This window comes from Cupressus sempervirens, chromosome 5, assembly GCF_028749045.1.
Source record: "Cupressus sempervirens isolate cs-2001-9-10 chromosome 5, ASM2874904v1, whole genome shotgun sequence".
Taxonomy (NCBI): domain Eukaryota; kingdom Viridiplantae; phylum Streptophyta; class Pinopsida; order Cupressales; family Cupressaceae; genus Cupressus; species Cupressus sempervirens.
In genome coordinates this window covers 957,954,434-957,962,031 of record NC_143122.1, presented here as the reverse complement: position 1 = coordinate 957,962,031, position 7,598 = coordinate 957,954,434, and positions in this window count along the sequence as shown.

Below are 7,598 nucleotides of genomic sequence, written 5' to 3'. Positions count from 1 at the left end.
GTACAGACTAATCTCCAACCTTAAAAAATATCAAAGATAAAACCAAGACAATTTTTTGTCTTCCGATTTTTTTCCAAAAATTTTAGTTGTTTCCCCACATCTTCTTACTTCCATCAACTTCGAAATGTTTAGAAAATGAATTTTCTCTGTTGTAACTTAAAGCGTTATGTTTCTGTATGACACAATATTTAAAGCGTTATGTTTCTGTATGACACAATATAAATAGATTCTATTTCATTCATCGTGATTGTTCAAATGAATACATAGTGTCTCTTTTATAAGAAAGTGTACAATATTCGAGAAATGTCTAGCATTAGAAGAGAAGACAAAATATCTACATAGTTCTGGAAAGTACTACAGATGAAAACTTAAAAATTTAGAAATATTTAATGACAGAGAAAATTATTTCCAAATAGAAATTAATATTTCTAACACTCCCCTTGATTTCTACTATCTACTAGTACAACTTCATTAATAATTACAATTTCTAAAGCTTCCCTCAAAATCTCAAATTGTCTTTGTGCTAAAGCCTTGGTAAAGGTATCTGCAATGATGTAGATTAATTTGTTTGTTACTAACTAGCTCTCTAAAGAAGTGATACCTTATGTCAACATGCTTTGTCCTCTTGTAAAACACGTGGTTCTTTGAAAGTGTAGTAGTAGACTTGTTATCACAATAGATTGTAGTAGGTTCATCTTGAGCTTGCATTAAGTCTTCAAAATCTTTCACATCCATATTGCTTGACATGTTGTTGTTTTTCTTGCTACATACTCTGGTTTAGCTTATGAGATTGTTATTACAGGTTGCTTCTTTGATGTCCAAGCCACAACACCTATCCCAAGATAAAATGCATATCGAGATGTGTTTCTATCCTCAATATTCCCTACAAAATCACTATCTATATATCCAACTAATTGAAAATCATTTGAAGTAGAATACAATATTCCATGATTCATAGTTCTTGCAGTATATCTCAGTATTCTTTATCCTACTACCAATGTGAGTTCTTAGACGAGTCCATGAATCTAGAGATTAAACTCACTCCATACATAATATATGGTCTACTTGTTGTGAGATACATTAAACTACCAACCAATCTTCTAAATATAGTTGAGTCAAAATCTTTCTCAGTATCTTCTTTCTTTATATTGGTTCTTACTACCATAGGTGTAGAAACTAGACTACAACTTATCAACCTAAATATTTTCAAAACTTTTCTGCATATTTACTTCAAAAAATAAATTTTTTTTTATAATTTTGAGTAACTTCAATGCCAAGAAAATATTTCAATAGTCCTAGATCGGTTGTTTCCAATTCCCTTTTCGTTGTTGATTTAAACATGTCAATATATAGATTGCCTGTAAAGATGAAATCATCAACTTATAAACAATCAATCGAAATCTGACCTTGTTCATTGATCTTCATAAATAATGTAGATTCACTACTTGTCTTGAATCCATTCTCTATCATGTAAGAATCTATTTTTTTATACCAAGCTCTTGGAGCTTGTTTCAATCCATAGAGTGTCTTTGTAAACTTATAATATTTGTCATCGTATCCTCTTATTTCATAGCATAGTGGTTCCTGCACATAGAATTCTTCTTCCAAATATCCATTCATCCATTTGGTGAAGCATCCATTTGTTTTGAGCTACAATAACTAATATTAATCTGATAGTATCAAGTCTTGCTATAGGTGCAAATGTCTCATTATACTGAACCCCATATTCCTTTAAAAATCCCTTACCAACTAACATTTCCTTATATATGTCTACATCTCTATTAGCTTTATACTTGGTCTTATAAACTCATTTTACACCTATGCATTCTTTGTTTTTAGGAAAATTAACTAGTTCCAATGTATCAATTCTCTCAATAAATTATATTTTATAATTCGTCACATTAATCCAATGTCCTTCCTTAATTGCATCTTCAAAATATATAGGATCTTGAGAAAATAAAGAAAATTTCGATCGCAAATCTATTTTAGTTCCTTGATCATAAATCTCTTTCAAGCTTCTAGTTTTCTTGCTTGTAATCCTTGATCTTAATTGTGCAAGTATAGGGCTTGAATCATTACTTGCTTGTGAACTTGAACATTCTCCATGTTCAACTTAATTTTTTAAGTGATCTTGATCTAGACTTTTTGGTGGGGTTCCTTCTTGGTCACTTTGTTGATCCTTTTGATGTTCATGATCCTTTTTCTACTTCCCATCACATGGAATTATTGTAGCACCTATAACTATTTTATTTATATTTCTATCCTAGGATTCATACTCCTTAAATACAACATCCCTACTTATAATTACTCTTTTGGTAATAGGATTAAACAATTTATATGGCTTAGATTGCTCATTATAGCCAACAAAAAAACAATTCTCACTCTTATCATCTAATTTACTTCTAGTTTGTTTAAGAACATGTGCATATGCAATACAACCAAATACTTTCAGATGAGAAATGCTATAAACCTTACCACTCCATTATTATTGTGAAATCATTTCCCTCACTATATTTGTTGGACTCCTATTCAAGATATAAACAACACAAGAAACTACCTCAGTCCAATACTCATCAGGGAGATTCTTATCTTTCAACATGTTCATTGACATCTCCATTATTGTCTTATTCTTTCTCTCTACACCACCATTTTGCTATAGTGTGTAACTAGAAGTAAATTTATTTTTAATTCCATGATCCCTACAATAATCTAAATATTCACTTGACTTAGAATCTCATCCTCTATCAGATCTCAATACCTTGATAGCTAAGCCAATTTCTTTCTCAACAAGAGCCCGTAATTCTAGAAATTTTCCAAATGTTTTAGATTTGTATTTAAGTGAGTAAACACATCTTTCTACTAAATTCATCGATAAAAGTTCAGGGAAGAAAAAGCTCTCCCCATTAATGATGGTGTTTTCATTGGACCACATATATCTTAATGCAGAATTTCTAAAGGCACCCTTGCTCTATATGACATCCCTTTTGAAAAACTCTCTCTATGATGTTTGACCAAAATACAACTTTCACATAGACTTAATTATGCTTCAATTGGGGTAAGCCTCTTACCATTTCCTTTCTTTGCAATAAAGATAATTTTTTGAGATTTTGATGACTATACCTCAAGTGTCATATCCATGTCTTATCTTGACTTATTTCCTTGAAACTTGTTGTAATTTCATCAATCATATTGCTCTTCATTCAAAGTGGAAACATTATGTTGTTTGTTATTTCTAACCTTGCAATCACTAAGTTACTAGGAGGCATATCAAATATAGTGCACACATTTTTCTCAAAAATAGCTTTGAAACCTTTTTGTCTAAGTTGCCTCACACTTATAAGATTATGTTCAAACCAGGTACAAAGTATACAGTAGAAATAGATTTACTACCATACCTTGTTATGACATTGATTGTACATTTTCCACTTACTCCCACTATCTCATTATTTCCCAACTTCACTTCTGAATTAATTAGTCTATCCAATTTTTCAAAAATATATAAATACCTATCATATTATTTTTGCAATCACTATTTAGAAACCAAAAATCATTTGAACTCTCTTGGGATACATTGGAAGTAATGAACAATGTCTTATGACTAATCTTAGATAAATTCACACTTTGCTTACTCTTATTATCTTGTTTCTTTGTACACTCATTTGAAAAATGTCCGAACTTCTAGTAGTAATAACATTGAACTTTTGTTTATCATACCTCTATGATGTTTGGCTATTATTGCATCCCTTTGAGTTGAAGTGTTGACTTCTCCCTCCTCCTAGTCTAGAATCTTTCTTTCTTGTTTTTGAAAATTATATTTGCCTCTTCCTCTTCCTTTAAGTCTACAATTTCCTCTTCCTCTACCTCTATCAAATGTCATTAGTCTTTTGAATGCATTGTCTAGTGAATTACCATTATGCTTTTTCAACCCGTCTTCATAATTATACAGTGATCCAAAAACCTCTTTTATAGATAATTATGTTAAATCCTTAGATTCTTCAATTGCAACTGCAATATTATCAAATTTTGGAGGAAACATTCTTAATATATTCTTTTATTTTATTAACCATATTGATAACATGATTTGAAAAGTTCTCTATAGAATCACAATCCTTCATTTGTAAATTCTCTTCTAAGTTCTTAAAATTTAACAATATTTACCTTACTTGTACCTTGACATGCAATATCAAGAATATCCCAAGCTTGCTTGGTTGTAACAGTTGACTTACTTTTTCCAAGAACTGAGTCATCAAGATTTTTATTTTTATTCGCATTTAAAGTAGACTCATCTATAGGTTCAACATAACCATTCAATATTATATCTAATAACACATAGGAATCAAATATAAGATTCATTTTAAAATCCCAAGCATCATAATTATTTCCATAAAACATTAGAATTTAAGGTTTAAAACTCGTTGAAGCCATGCTTGATAGAAACTCATAAAAAATACACAATTCTACTGAACACGAAATAGGGAAACAAGAAACTTAACGATCTCACAATGGAATGGTTTATATGACTTTCTATCCCATTCTTTGTTGCAATGCCCTTTACATGCAATGCTTCAAACTTCTCTTTCTAACATTTCTCTAATACCAGTTTGATATAGAGGAACAAGAAAAATCAAAATACTAAACACAATTTGATGTGACATAATATAAATAGATTGTAGTTTGTTTACTTGTACGCAAGTGTATAATATTCTAGAAATATCTAACATTAGCCAACAAGACAAAATATTTACATAGTTCTGGAAAGTACTATAACCAACACAACCAAAATATCTGAACCTAAAAATCTAGAAAAATCTAATTGATAGAGATGAGAAAATTAATTATAGATAAAAATTAATATTTCTAACACTTGTATGGTTGTTCATTGGGGTTTTTTTTTTTAAGCTTGTTATCATTTTACTATTAGAATAAGATGGGAAGGGGACTTATACCAAAGCCAAAATGGATGAGTTATGAGAAACAAATAGACTAAGCAATTAGGAAATCTTCCAACAAACAAAACTGAACAAATTAAGTGTAGGCTTATGACCAAATGTCGAAATAAATAGGGAAAATGAGGAGTTCAATTTTTCAAAAGAGTTAGATAGCTAATTCTCCTAAAGTGCATTTAGAGACCTCAGTCTTATCATTATTCTTGAGTTATATCATTATTTTAGGATCCAAGGCAACAATTTTCATTTTAGTCTTTTTCATGATGCCATCCCTTATAGGGATTAGAATTTTTATGGGATACTTCATTTACTTGACTTTATATCTATTTTTAAGCCTTTAGAGCTTTCAAGTTTTAAACCATCATTATAATGTGAATATCAACGATTTGAGATTTAAAGTTATCAATAACATCCATTGTATCATTAATATCTAGAATACACATACTTTTTGGAGTTGTGTTTTTTCTTTCTTCATTATAAGATAATAAATATTGAACTTTAATATTATGTAGGAGAAACGATTGAGTTTTGATGCTATGTAAAGTTGGTGAGGTCCACACATATGACAAGAATCATTTACAAGAAAACCACTTGTAAGTGCATAAAATATTTTTCAAAACTACAGAAAATGGAGCATTAGTACATTCAAACTCATGCTTTATATGTGAAAGGTGATCTTAGTTATACACCAAGTCTAATTGAAGGAGAACTGTTGTTTGTTTGATAGTTCTTCAAGGTGATTTATTATTTCAATGGATGAAATTGTTTTCTTTAAACAATGTAACTTATGAATATTGTAAAGTATCAATGATTAATTGAATTTATTCTTCAATAACTTTGTGTTTCTCTATTTTTTATTTACTCATGTATAAATTTTTCCCTGCTAAATCTATGAAGTTATAGATGCAAAATTTTACATGGCTTCACAAGTAGGAGCTAGGAAAAGAACTGTAAGTTTTTGTTTTTAGGCATTAAACATAAGAATTTTCAAGAATGAAATTTCAATGTTTGTCATTCTCATGTCATTAAGCCATGAGTAGATGCTTTCATTGAATTGCTATGACAATATATGTTGAAGTAAATTCTACACCACAAACATGAATTCTACACCACATATAGTTCAAGGCCATGTTCTTATTGCATGAGGAATTCCTTCATTTTGTCTCTAGTGATACACTTTTATTGTCCATCTTTTATGTCTCTATGCATGAATGCTTTCTTGGTTCCATGGTTGATCAAATTTATAGACAATTGACACCTTCATTTTCAATCAGCAATTTATTCTTGCATATTCATGTGTCATCTACATGATTTAATGATAGATGTTTTGCCTATATTTTCTATCTATTCCTTGTTTGTTTTGCCAATATTTTCTATCTATTCCTTATTTGGGATCACATATCCATATTATTGTCTTTTATATCTTCCACTGATAGATGTTTTAATATTTTTTTCCATTTTCTCATTGCTTGAGTAGTGTCACTAGTGGCACTTATGCAAATCGATCCTGACCTTCATCTTAGCTTGTGAGGAGTCTTGTTCCAAATGGGTTTTAAATACTTAGATTTTTTCACAAAAACTTACCTTGACCTTTACCTTCAACCCAAAATGGTGATTTATGCATCATTTCCTAAACTAACATATTCTTTTATTTGCATGTGAAGGGTGATCTTAGTTATGGACTATATCTAATTAATGGAGTGTTCTTTAGTGTGATCTATAGATATTTCATGTACTAGCTAATTTTGTATAAATAATACATTTTATACATTGTGTAGAAGTTAATGATATCAACCTACAAGACAAGAATCATTGACAAAAAGATCATTGATAATAAAGTAAAAAATAATTGAAATACAAAACTTACAAAAAAAAAAAAAAAACTTAAAAAAATTAAATCAAATTTAAATAGTCTCCCGTATTGTATTCACTCTCACCCAAATTTAATTAATTTTAATTATGTCAAAGTAATGCAAATATTTCTATAAAAAATAAATTATTTATAAATTTTATATACTAAAAAAATTATTATATGATTGGCTAAATTCTTTTGGCTAATTTATAGATTATATTATTTAAGCTTATTTTCTCATATGATTATATAAAGGTAATTATATTTTTAGTTTAGGCAAGAGCCTACAACACAATGGTAAATTGTGAGCCTCTTATCGAAGAGGTCTTGGGTTCGAATCTACCCATGCTTAATAAAATAATAATTAATAATTGTACATAATAATTAATCTTGGCTTCAGCCTCTAACTGATCAAAAAAATAAAATTATAATTTTAGTTTATTTTGTAAACACATTACATCCAAAAATAGTTAAATATTAAATATGAAGTCACAAAAATTCTAAAATAATATACACTTTAGATTTTTCAATTAAGAGACAAGCTATATTTTTAATTTTAAATATTTAAATTATTTTATTTTATTTTTTCTAATTGACTAATTATTCAATATAGATTTTCAACATTATATCATTTATTAATAGAAACATGATACCCATATAGCATGCAGGTAAAAAGTAAAACAAAAAAGTATATATTCTTTTAATTCCATAGTTAGAAAATGGGTAGTGAAATCTATAGAAGATGTTGCATATCATTCTTCTCTCATTTGATAAAATTTGAATTGTAAGAATTGTGACAA